Source organism: Mus caroli, unplaced genomic scaffold (genome assembly GCF_978045245.1).
Source record: "Mus caroli unplaced genomic scaffold, Mus_caroli_1 scaffold_3, whole genome shotgun sequence".
Taxonomy (NCBI): domain Eukaryota; kingdom Metazoa; phylum Chordata; class Mammalia; order Rodentia; family Muridae; genus Mus; species Mus caroli.
Window position 1 is genome coordinate 137,501,996 of NW_028227258.1, and position 12,360 is coordinate 137,514,355.

General features: G+C 36.7%; 1 protein-coding gene across 4 annotated transcripts in view; it reads left to right on the plus strand.

Moving 5' to 3' along the window:
- Positions 1-12,360, plus strand: part of Naaladl2 (N-acetylated alpha-linked acidic dipeptidase like 2) — a 1,298,244-nt gene that overhangs the window by 498,730 nt on the left and 787,154 nt on the right. The gene's annotated exons all lie outside the window — the stretch shown is intronic.

The following is a 12,360-nucleotide window of genomic DNA, read 5'->3' on the forward strand; positions in this document are numbered from 1 at the left end:
CCAATGGGCCTCTCTTTCCAGTGATGGCCAACTAGGCCATCTTTTGATACATAAGCAGCTAGAGTCAAGAGCTCCGGGGTACTGGTTAGTTCATAATGTTGTTCCACCTATAGGGTTGCAGGTTCCTTTAGCTCCTTGGGTACTTTCTCTAGCTCCTCCATTGGGGGCCCTGTGATCCATCCAATAGCTGACTGTGAGCATCCACTTCTGTGTTTGCTAGGCCCCGGCATAGTCTAACAAGAGACAGCTATATCAGGGTCCTTTCAGCAAAATCTTGCTAGTGTATGCAATGGTGTCAGCGTTTGGAAGCTGATTATGGGATGGAACCCCGGATATGGCAGTCTCTAGATGGTCCATCCTTCCGTCACAGGTCCAAACTTTGTCTCTGTAACTCCTTCCATTGGTGTTTTGTTCCCAATTCTAAGAAGGGGCAAAGTGTCCACACTTTGATCTTCGTTCTTCTTGAGTTTCACTTATTTATTTTTTTTATCTATCTCCATCCTTCTCTTCCTTCCCCCTCTCCGAGGAGCTTCTTTTTTCTATTCCTTCCATCAGGCTACATGGACCCTGCTGTTTTCTATCTATTAATCCCCAAACCCTATTTTAGCAATGGTCCTCTTTTACTTTCCTATTTTCTGTAGTTAATAAAAGTTGTATGCTTACGTCTGTGTCCTGAATTCAGTTGTCACTCATCCTAATGTTTATTTCTTGCTCTTCATTCTACATGTTATATTGTACTCAAGTATACATTTGTCTACACACACACACACACACACACACAAACACACAAACCCCTAAGTTTCTTCATAATAGAGAATATGTAGAGGTTTCTTTGTTTTTGTGAAATGAGACCACATTTGGTATCATATATTCTAATTGTATTCATTGAATTTTTGTCAAATTCTACATTGAAGATGAAAAATGTGTGAGTGTGTGTGTGTGTGTGTGTGTGTGTATCAAGTTTTCAATATTCATTTCTTCTCTGCTGGAAAATTAGTTTGATTACATTTCCTTGCTATAGGGGAAAAGTATCAATAAGGATAGTTATTACAGAATTTTCCTCTTTTTCAATGATATTTTATATTCTTTATATATGAATATCCCTTAGTTTTCAAGTAAGTATGATTGTTACTCCCTGACATAGAACATAAAAAAAGGAATGTGGTACCTAGTATATGTTTGTATCAATAGGTATACAAGCTAATAGGAAGACCCTGCCTCATAGTAAATAAACAGATCCACAGATAAGCAGACAGGTAGACAGATAGATGAGAAGAAAAGAGAAGAAATGAAATAAAATAATTATCAGAAAAATACAAGAAGTAGAAAATTATTTAGACCTCTTTCTCTGGACCATCGAATATGTGAAATTTAAATTTCCATGCAATTTTGAGTTGTCTGCACTTTCAGAGTGCTTTTCTTTACCCTGTGACTGCGAGCTTTCCTTCACAGACTCCAAAGATGGGCAGTGAGAGAGCTACTTAGTCAATGCATGGAAACTGTTATTTAACCATCCTGGCTACAGCATGGATTATCCCGTGCCTTTTACAGAACTGTTTTTCTTTTAAAACCAGCCTTAGCAAAGGTTGTATTGTGTGAAGTTTCAAAAGAATATACTGACATAGATTAAGAATGTAACATCTAGATAAATGTAGTAACAATTATTTAAAGAAATAACACTGCACCTGTGCAAATCTAAGTATATAATTGAGTATGATAGCATGGAAAAGTGAAGTTGAAATAGACATTGCCAGCAGTAAATAGTGACTATATGTAAGGAAAAAAGCACATGCCCACAGTTCTCTCAGAAGGGTTTTTGTGTATGTGCTTAAATGTCACACAGTAACCCCTCTTTGTAAAATAAATGCATTTTACCCCACTTGTTATATACCAAAATACATTATCTAATTGTGACTATTCTAGAGATTTCTTTAGTATTATTATAGGTGGTTTAAGCACTTGTCTTTTATAAAGGCTTCTGTCAGATGGTATGTGTGTATGTTTGAAATTAACAGTTCTCTGGTTGTAAAACCTTGACATTGACTGTAATTGAGGAGCTTAGCGTCGGTGTGTTCTCAAGTATTACCTGTCATCTGAAATATGACAGTGCTGTAACTGCTAGACCTTGGGGATGCCTGCAAGTTGGCACTGCCATCTGACTGCTTCAGAGACTGCCTGACAATCTTCTTAATGTCTAGACCCTGAGATAATTAACCTGGCCCTGCGGGTTCGGCCTTGCCCATATACACACTTGTTTCCTAAGTTTGCTCACAGCTGTCCTTTCCTCAGACTTAACATTGAACCTTAGAAAATGGTCCCATTGTTTTCTGTGGCAGGTAGTAGCCATTGTCTAAGTGCGCAGATTCACCTTTATTGCCTTTCTGGTAATTAAACTATACTTGCAATGTTGTGCTTTCAATCTTGCACTTGATTTCTGCAAGAACACTTCATGACATGGTGAATGAGTTACCTGGCATCTAAGCCCTTGGTCTGACAGTCTTATCATGTAGATTATGGATCATGCAGACAAGCAATGATAAATTGGAAGCCAAAGTTAAAGACCAAATTTAAATCATCAGGGCAACTCTAACGTTACAAAGGACATAGCCAAGAAATAAAACAACCAGCTACTACGCACTTTGAGATAAGAGTTATTGATTTGCAATTAGCAATGTGTAGAGTTTGCAAAATTCGTTTGTAAATTCTGAGTATTTCTTTGTAAGTAAAGTTTAACAACCTGGGATATCTTACATAAAGTATCACTTCCTTTCACATGAGGAAGTATAACAATTCTGCTTACTATTAGCAAGCTGCTGTATTTACTGAATCTGTAGTTTCTTTTAATAGTTAATATAATTTATGGAACATATATCTGGTTTTATATATAAATATATGCTTAGGTGTTTACAACATGGGAAAAATATAATGCTGTTTCCTGTTTCCTTGTCCATTTTAAGGTTTACACTGACATTCCAGTAATAAAAGATTATCAAGAGTTATCTTTTAGAATTATTTATCCAAAGATTTGTATGACACGGTAACATTTAGAAACAACGATACACAAACACAGAAGAATGGCATCTTAATGAGTTAAAGAATGGATGGCATTGCAGAAGGGATTAGATGAAAAGGAGATACTGCCTCCCGATTATGAGCTTGCTGTGTGGAGGGCTGAGCAGAGCCGTCCTTATCATTAGGCATCAGAAGGACAGGATGTCTCTTTCTCCTGTGCTGCACAGCAATATTATTATGTTTCCTTTTTACCAGTTGTACTAATGATACAGGTTTATTGTAGTAAACAAGAAAAGTATTAAAATCTACAAAGAACAAATGGTTCTAGATTTTCCAATCTCAGTGTCTCTCATTCTTTCCCTCTTCACTTATATATCTTTGACCTATTTTCTTTAAAAAAATTATAGCATATTTTCATATACAACTATTCTTTAAATATGTGATATCAATCACTTTATAATATTTATCAAGTCAATATTATTCTTTAACATAGTTTAATCCATGTATTATGAGACTAAATAAGTTGACAGAAAATGTTAATTTCAACTTTAATAAAATTATTATTTATATTTTAATTTGTATTGCATAAAATTAATAATCTTATGTATATTCTAGGGATATTCACATAGTGAGACTCAATTAAATTTTGAGAAAATTCATTGATCTGATTTTAACCATGATAAGGAAAAAAGCCAGGCATGGCTCATGCTAAGCCTGAGGTACTTCCCAGCACTGATGATTTTTATTCAAATATTAATACTTTTATTATTCATTGTTATTGAGCATAACTTCCACAGTGTCTTAGGGACCTCGTAAACAAACCTTATTTCCAGTTCTTTTTTTATTTTTATTTATTTATTTATTTATTTATTTATTTATTTATTTATTTATTTATTTGGCTTTTTGGTTTTTTGAGACAGGGCTTCTCTGTGTAGCCCTGACTGTCCTGGAACTCACTCTGTAGACCAGGCTGGCCTGGAACTCAGAAATCGGCCTGCCTCTGCCTCTTGAGTGTTGGGATTAAAGGTGTGTGCCACCACGGCCAGCTTTATTTCAAGTTCTTAAATGAGCCATTATTCATGAATTCCTGAATGGCATGTAGTGCTTTCAATTTTTATTTCAGATTCTTTTGCTAAAAATGTCTGTATTTGTTTTCTGTGGTCCTTTCCTGATGTTCTCTTACTTAGGGTTTCCTGTCCTCAGAAACTTGAAATCTCTCTTTCTCTCTCTCTCTCTCTCTCTCTCTCTCTCTCTCTCATCTTTATATATGGTATCCAAATAATTAATCAACCAATCCTGTTAATGTTTGAAATGAAAAGAGTATATAGTCTTTGGCTGGAACAGGAGTTGGAAGTTGTACCTGTCCAAACCACATCAAATGGAAAATCTCTCACTAGGTAGTTGAGATAGTCCATGTATTGAAAACAAATAAACTCTTCTGTGCATACACTAATATCATGCAGCGTTTGACTAGTTTGTGTGTGAGAGGATAAGAGAATCACTGATAAACTTTTTTTTCTTTTAGTCTTATATATATCAATTTTATTTTATTTTATTTATTTTATTTTATTATTTTTTAGATTTATTAATTTATTAATTTATTAATAATATTTTAATATTATTAATAATTAATAATAATTAATATTAATAATATTTTAATAATTAATTAATTATTATTTATTTATTATGTAAGTACACTGTAGCTGTCTTCAGACACTCCAGAAGAGGGCGCCAGATCTCATTGCGGATGGTTGTGAGCCACCATGTGGTTGCTGGGATTTGAACTCTGGACCTTCGGAAGAGCAGTCGAGTGCTCTTACCCACTGAGCCATCTCACCAGCCCCTTTATTTTTTCAAGAAGATGAAACAATTAAATCTTATTAATTCAGTGTGTTTCCCATATAAATTGTCTTCATTGTTAAATTATATGAATAATAGATGAAATATACAGCACCATGGACTATACTTCCTTTAAAAAAACACTTTGGACATTCTGTTATTCTTCTAATTCTAAATCACCTTAATATAAATATGAAGTAAGAAAATATAGTCTATGTTGTTCCAAACCTAGGGAATCTCTCTGTGAAGGGTTTTCTGATTACCAAGACTTCAGTAAAAAATAGGAAAGCCATATACTAGACTGAGACCACTTTTGTCTTTTATTTAAAACCTCACTTTGATAGTTGTGTTTCTTCTTATTTTTTTAAACTTAATTATCTATATTATCTATACATTCACCAACCAGTTTAGTTTCAATAAACACTATACACATTTATAATAGAATCTATCTACCTAACCCTACATTGATAATTCTTTTTTTTTTTTTTGAAAGGACCGTGATATAGCTGTCTCTTGTGAGGCTATGCCAGTGCCTGGCAAACACAGAAGTGGTTGCTCACAGTCAGCTATTGGATGGAACACAGGGCCCCCAATGGAGGAGCTAGAGAAAGTACCCAAGGAGCTAAAGGGGTCTGCAACCCTATAGGTGGAACAACAATATGAACTAACCAGTACCCCCAAGCTCATGTCTCTATCTGCATATGTATCAGAAGATGGCCTAGTTGGCCATCATTGGGAAGAGAGGCCCCTTGGTCTTGCAAACTTTATATGCCTCAGTACAGGGGAACTCCAGGGCCAAGAAGTGGAGTGGGTCGGTAGGGGAGTGGGGGGGGGGAGGGTATGGGGGACTTTTGGGATAGCATTTGAAATGTAAATGAAGAAAATACCCAATTAAAAAATACAAAAAAATTACAATTAATTTTACAGGAAAATAAATGACCTTAACATAGACAAAGTATGAACCTCAGTTAGTAGAATGCTTGCCCAACATTTATGAATTCCTAGGTTTGATTCCCATCACCATATAAACTGGACAGTACATCTGTAATCCCAGCTGATGTGAAATAGTGGCAATACTATTAGAGCGCAAGTTCACCTTCAGCTACATATGGTTTTAAGGACAGGCTGGGATGTGTGAGACTTTGTTCCACTCTTGAAGGTTTGTTTTTATCATTATTTTTACTTGTAAGTGTGAGACAAACTTAATTCATTACTGTATCTAGAACTAGTCTGTAAAGTAGCATGAAAACAAGGCTGTTTGTGTTTTGTTTGTTTTCTTTTTTCCTTGTATTTTTAACCACTACCCAATTGCCCAACACAAAATATGCAGTCAATATTTGTATTCAGAAAAACTAGACATGTAAGTGTACTTTTCTAAAGTATGTCTGGTCTTATCACATAGTGCTATAGATGGTGCATCTTTCTGCCAGTATGGGGTAAAGATGGACTCTAACTGGGAGACCTGCTATGTTCTTCACTCGCATTGTCCAGATCCCAGTCATAACTTGATGCCTCTGTAACACATCTACTTTTTTCCTATTTACTATTGAATATTATTTCAAGGATCAAGAAAGATAATGAATATGTTTCATAAACTTTTAAGTTGTTTATAAAAATATCCTCACTTACCTATAAAACATGTTACCATTTCTATAGGTAAGTCCACAGCACAGCATCCAGTGTCCATAACTAGCATTCATTCTCATGAATGTTATTAATTCTGTACTAACATATGTTCAGTATCCTACTTAAATCAATACATATATTGAGGCCTTAGAACATGATCAGGCCTGGACTCTTACCTAGAAGCTGTACATACAATGTGTACATGCCTCTGCATGACTAATGCATATTTTCATTCCTCATTCTTTTCTTGTCTTTTGTTATATTTTCCATCTGCCTCGAGGATTTCTTTATTCATGCCATGGCCTTATTTTCTGCCAAGCAAACTCTTGCTTGTAATATGTTATTATAATTTTTTGCATATCATGGCTATGGCAATATTCAGTGTTCAGATGCTGATGCTGTGCTTTCTTGGACTTGTATCTGGAATTCATTATTATTAACAGCATCATGTGGAGGATTCTGCCTTTTATGTGTCATTCCTCAGTTTTAAGACTCTTTACTCATTTTCAATATAATTAATACTTTTCTCACTTGTTCCGTTAGTTTGTAGGGTACTTTACATTTGATAGGGAGAAATGAAAGAAGTCATTTCAAAGATACCTGTTTGAGGGCTGAGATGATTATGAAATGACCTGGAGTTTTGTACCACAGCCCCTCTCTTTTCTAAACAGTCTCAGCATAGTGACAGACTATACATAGAGTTGCTTTCTTCAGAATATGGACATCAGAGGCTGACTGTAGCTGTGCCAGAGTTATAACTAGTTGAATCAATACTTCCTGTATCTTTACTTCTGACTGACAAACAGGGAAGCATCCTAGAAAAGTAAGAGAGGAGCATCCTTACAAATCAAGTTGGAACTATGTTGAGAGTTCCTGCACTTCTATATGTTGGTCAAGGCATTGAAAGGGACTATAATGACCACTGGTATAGAAAATGCAACAATGGTTAAACAAGTATATGTTTTTCTGCAGAAGTAGCACAACTGAAGAATATTCAAATGCTTTGGTATTAAGTTGACTTGAGTCTACATCATAGGAGGGAATGCACAACTGATATTATAAACCTGGTCTAATGCTTGTGGCTGGGAGGGCATATGCTCAAGAGAGAAACACACACAAGTTTGGTTTAAAAAACGCATGTTCCAATAAATTCTTGACCATATTTCATAATGGCGTTTAGGCTTTGGTTAAATTACTCCATTTTTCTTTCAGACATTTATATGTTCTTGTAGGCTTTGTGGGCATACATGAACTGTTAATAAAGGGCAAACTATACCTAAGTTGCTATGAGATATGAACACATTTAGAAATTACTTACATGATCAAATCATTTAGTTTTTGTATTTCTTTGCACATTTCCCTTTTCCCCACAGTGTTGAGACAATTTAATATCAACGCTTACCAAATTCCATGTGTAAAACATTCTTTGATCTTTGGTCACTATTAAGTTCTTTAGCTTTTCTGAATTAAATTACCATATAAGTACAAGTGTGTGTGACTCCCTCATATTTGCCATTCTCTGACTATTGGCAGTCAATGCTTTATTCTTCTGCTTTTCTTTAAGTTGGGATTTTTTTTTTAAGATTCCACATATGTGGAATTATATAGCATTTATACGTATGTCTAGCTAATTTCCCTCACCTCCACATCTTCCAGTTTTATCCATGCTCTAATTGTCAAATTTTCTGTCCCTTTTAAAATAACCTATCTTTCTTTAGGTTTTGAGTGAAGGTCCTAACCATGTAGAACTGGCTAGCCTGGAGCTGTCTATGCAGATCAGGTTATCCTTGAATATTTAGAGAGCCACTGTCTCTAAAATGCATGGGTTAAATGAAGGGTTAAAGTTGTGCAACAACACCCTTCCCGTGCCTTTATAAATGTCTAGCAAGATTATAACACATGTCTCATTTTCTTCACTTATAATCCACCAAAGCATATTTGCAGTGATTTTCATTTATTTGTACTGTTAACAATGCTATACTGAATATGAAGGTTTGGTATCTCTGATACACTGCATGTGTTTCATTTGTATATAGAGCTGAACCGACTTTTCTGGATCATACGATTGTTTCACTTTTCACTTGTTTGAGATGCTTCTGTTTTCTTTCTTTCTTTTTATTTATTTTTTAAAAAAATTTAATATTTTTTATTACGTATTTTCCTCAATTACATTTCCAATGCTATCCCAAAAGTCCCCCATACCCTCCCCACCACATCCTTACCCACCCATTCCCATTTTTTTTGGCCCTGGCATTCCTCCATACTGGGGCATATAAAGTTTGTGTGTCCAATGGGCCTCTCTTTCCAGTGATAGCCTACTAGACCATCTTTTGATACATATGCAGCTAGAGTCAAGAGCTCTGGGGTACTGGTTAGTTCATAATGTTGTTCCACCTATAGGGTTGCAGATCCCTTTAGCTCCTTGGGTACTTTCTCTAGCTCTTCCATTGGGGGCCCTGTGATCCATCCAATAGCTGACTGTGAGCATCCACTTCTGGTTTTGCTAGGCCCCGGCAAGACTAGTGAGTCTCAAGTCTTGAGACTCACAAGAGACAGCTATATCTGGGTCCTTTCAGCAAAATCTTGCTAGTGTATGCAATGGTGTCAGCGTTTGGAAGCTGATTATGGGGTGGATCCCTGGATATGGCAGTCTCTAGATGGTCCATCCTTTTGTCACAGCTCCAAACTGTGTCTCTGTAACTCCTTCCATGGGTGTTTTATTCCCAATTATAAGGAGGGGGACAGTGTCCACACTTTGGTCTTCATTCTTCTTGAGTTTCATGTGTTTAGCAAATTGTATCTTATATCTTGGGTATCCTAAGTTTTGGGCTAATATCCACTTATCAGTGAGTACATATTGTGTGAGTTCCTTTGTGATTGTGCTACATCACTCAGGATGATGCCCTCCAGGTCCATCAATTTGGCTAGGAATTTCATAAATTCATTATTTTTAATAGCTGAGTAGTACTCCATTGTGTAAATGTACCACATTTTCTGTATCCATTCCTCTGTTGAGGGGCATCTAGGTTCTTTCCAGCTTCTGGCTATTATAAATAAAGCTGCTATGAACATGGTGGAGCATGTGTCCTTCTTACCGGTTGGGACATCTTCTGGATATATGCCCAGGAGAGATATTGTTGGATCCTCCGGTAGTACTATGTCCAATTTTCTAAGGAACCTCCAGACTGATTTCCAGAGTTGTTGTACAATCTTGCAATCCCACCAACAATGGAGGAGTGTTCCTCTTTCTCCACATCCTCGCCAGCATCTGCTGTCACCTGAATTTTTGATCTTAGCCATTCTGACTGGTGTGAGGTGGAATCTCAGGGTTGTTTTGATTTGCATTTCCCTGATGATTAAGGATGTTGAACATTTTTCCAGGTGCTTCTCTGCCATTCAGTATTCCTCAGGTGAGAATTCTTTGTTCAGTTCTAAGCCCCATTTTTAATAGGGTTATTTGATTTTCTGGAGTCCACCTTCTTGAGTTCTTTATATATATTGGATATTAGTCCCCTATCTGATTTAGGATAGGTAAAGATCCTTTCCCAATCTGTTGGTGGTCTTTTTGTCTTATTGACGGTGTCTTTTTCCTTGCAGAAACTTTGCAGTTTTATGAGGTCACATTTGTCAATTCTCGATCTTACAGTGCAAGCCATTGCTGTTCTATTCAGGAATTTTTCCCCCTGTGCCCATATCTTCAAGGCTTTCCCCCACTTTCTCCTCTATAAGTTTCAGTGTCTAATTTTATATTAGAAATTTTCTTCATTTACATTTTAAATGCTATCCCCTTCTTAGTTTCCTCTCTGAAAATCCCCTCTGCCCTCCCTGTGCCCTGCTCCCCAACTCACCCATTCCTGCTTCCTGGCCCTGGCATTCCCCTCAACTGGGGCATATGATCTTCACAATTCCAAGGGCCTCTCCTCCCATTGATGGCCGACTAGGCCATCTTCTGCTGCATATGCAACTAGAGACGCAGCTCTGGGGGGGGGGGGCGTACTGGTTAGTTCATATTGTTGTTCCTCCTATAGGGTTGCAGACCCCTTTGGCTCCTTGGGTACGTTCTCTAGCTTCTTGATAGGGGGTCCTGTATTCCATCTAATAGATGACTTTAAGCATCCACTTCTGTATTTGCCAGGCACTGGCATAGCCTCACAAGAGACAGCTATATCATGGTCCTGTCAGCAAAATCTTCCTGGCATATGCAATAGTGTCTGGGTTTGGTGGATATTTATGGGATGGATCCCCAGGTGAGGCAGTCTCTGGATGGTCCTTACTTCCATTTCAGCTCTGAACACTGTCTCTGTACCTCCTTCCATGGGTATTTTGTTCCCCATTCTAAGGAGGAACGAAGTATCCACACTTTGGTCTTCCTTCTTCTTGAGTTTCATGGGTGTTGCAAATAGTATTGTGGGTATTCTAAGTTTTTGGGCTAATATCCATATATCAGTGAGTGCATACCATGTGTATTCTTTTGTGATTGAGTTGCCATACACAGGATGATACCCTTCAGATCCATCCATTTGCCTAAGAATTTCATAAATTCATTGTTTTTAGTAGCTGAGTAGTACTCCATTGTATAAATGTACATTTGCTGTATCCATTCCTCTGTTGAGGGACATCTGGGTTCTTTCCAGCTTCTGACTATTATTAATAAGGCTGCTATGAACATAGTGGAGCATGTGTCCTTCTTACTGGTTGGAACATCTGGGTATATGCTCAAGAGAGGAATTGCTGGATCTTCCGGTAGTACTATATCCAATTTTCTGAGGAACTGCCAAACTGATTTCCAGAGTGGTTGTACCAACTTGCAATCCCAGCAGCAATGGAGAAGTGTTTCTCTTTCGCCATATCCTCTACAACATCTGCTGTCACCTGAATTTTTGATCCTAGCCATTCTGACTGGTATGAGCTGGAATCTCAGGGTTGTTTTGATTTGCATTTCCCTGATGATTAAGGATATTAAACATTTTTTTCAGGTGCTTCTCAGCCATTCAGTATTCCTCAGTTGAGAATTCTTTGTTTAGGTCTGTACCCCATTTTTTAATAGGGTTATTTGATTTTCTGGAGTCCAGCTTCTTGAGTTCCTTGTATACATTGGATATTAGTTTCCTATCAAGATTTAGGATTGGTAAAGATGATTTTCCAATTTGTTGGTGACCTTTTTGTCTTATGGTGTCTTTTGCCTTACAGAAGCTTTGCAATTTCATGAGGTCCCATTTGTTGATTCCTGATCTTACAGAAAAAGCCATTGCTGTTCTGTTCAGGAATTTTTCCCCCCTGTGCCCATATCTTTGAGGCTTTTCCCCACTTCCTCCTCTATATTCTGTTTTCTTCCTGAAGAGTTTCTAGTAACAAGCAAGCCAGGCTCTCAGTCGATATTACATAGACAGTGTGTACAGATTCTCTTTTCTCTTTGTCCTTAGCATGTTCCGTCACTTGACATTTCGAAAACAAACATTTATCATTGCTTGTGCAGTGATAAATCACTGTATATTTTCCCCATTTTTCTGATAATTACTTATGTTAAGCAGTTTCAATAGATCTTTCTACCATTTGTTTGTCTTCTTGAAGGAATATATCCATTTTTTGTTTTGTTTTTTGCTTATTTTTAACAGGGTCAGTTTGCCAGGGATTTATTAATTCTTGATATATACAAAATGTATAGTTATAAAATCTCTTCTCATTTTATGAATTGTTTTTCATGTGGTTTATTATTTCATTTTTTTACTTTTTAATTCTGTTTTTGATATTAAGTGTAATATAAGATAACTGTCCACGTTTATCATTATGCACACACAGGGACATCTATTTTCTTAACATTAATTGTTGAATAAGCTATCTTTTTCACATCGCAAACTATGGGCACTCTTGTAAAATTTATTG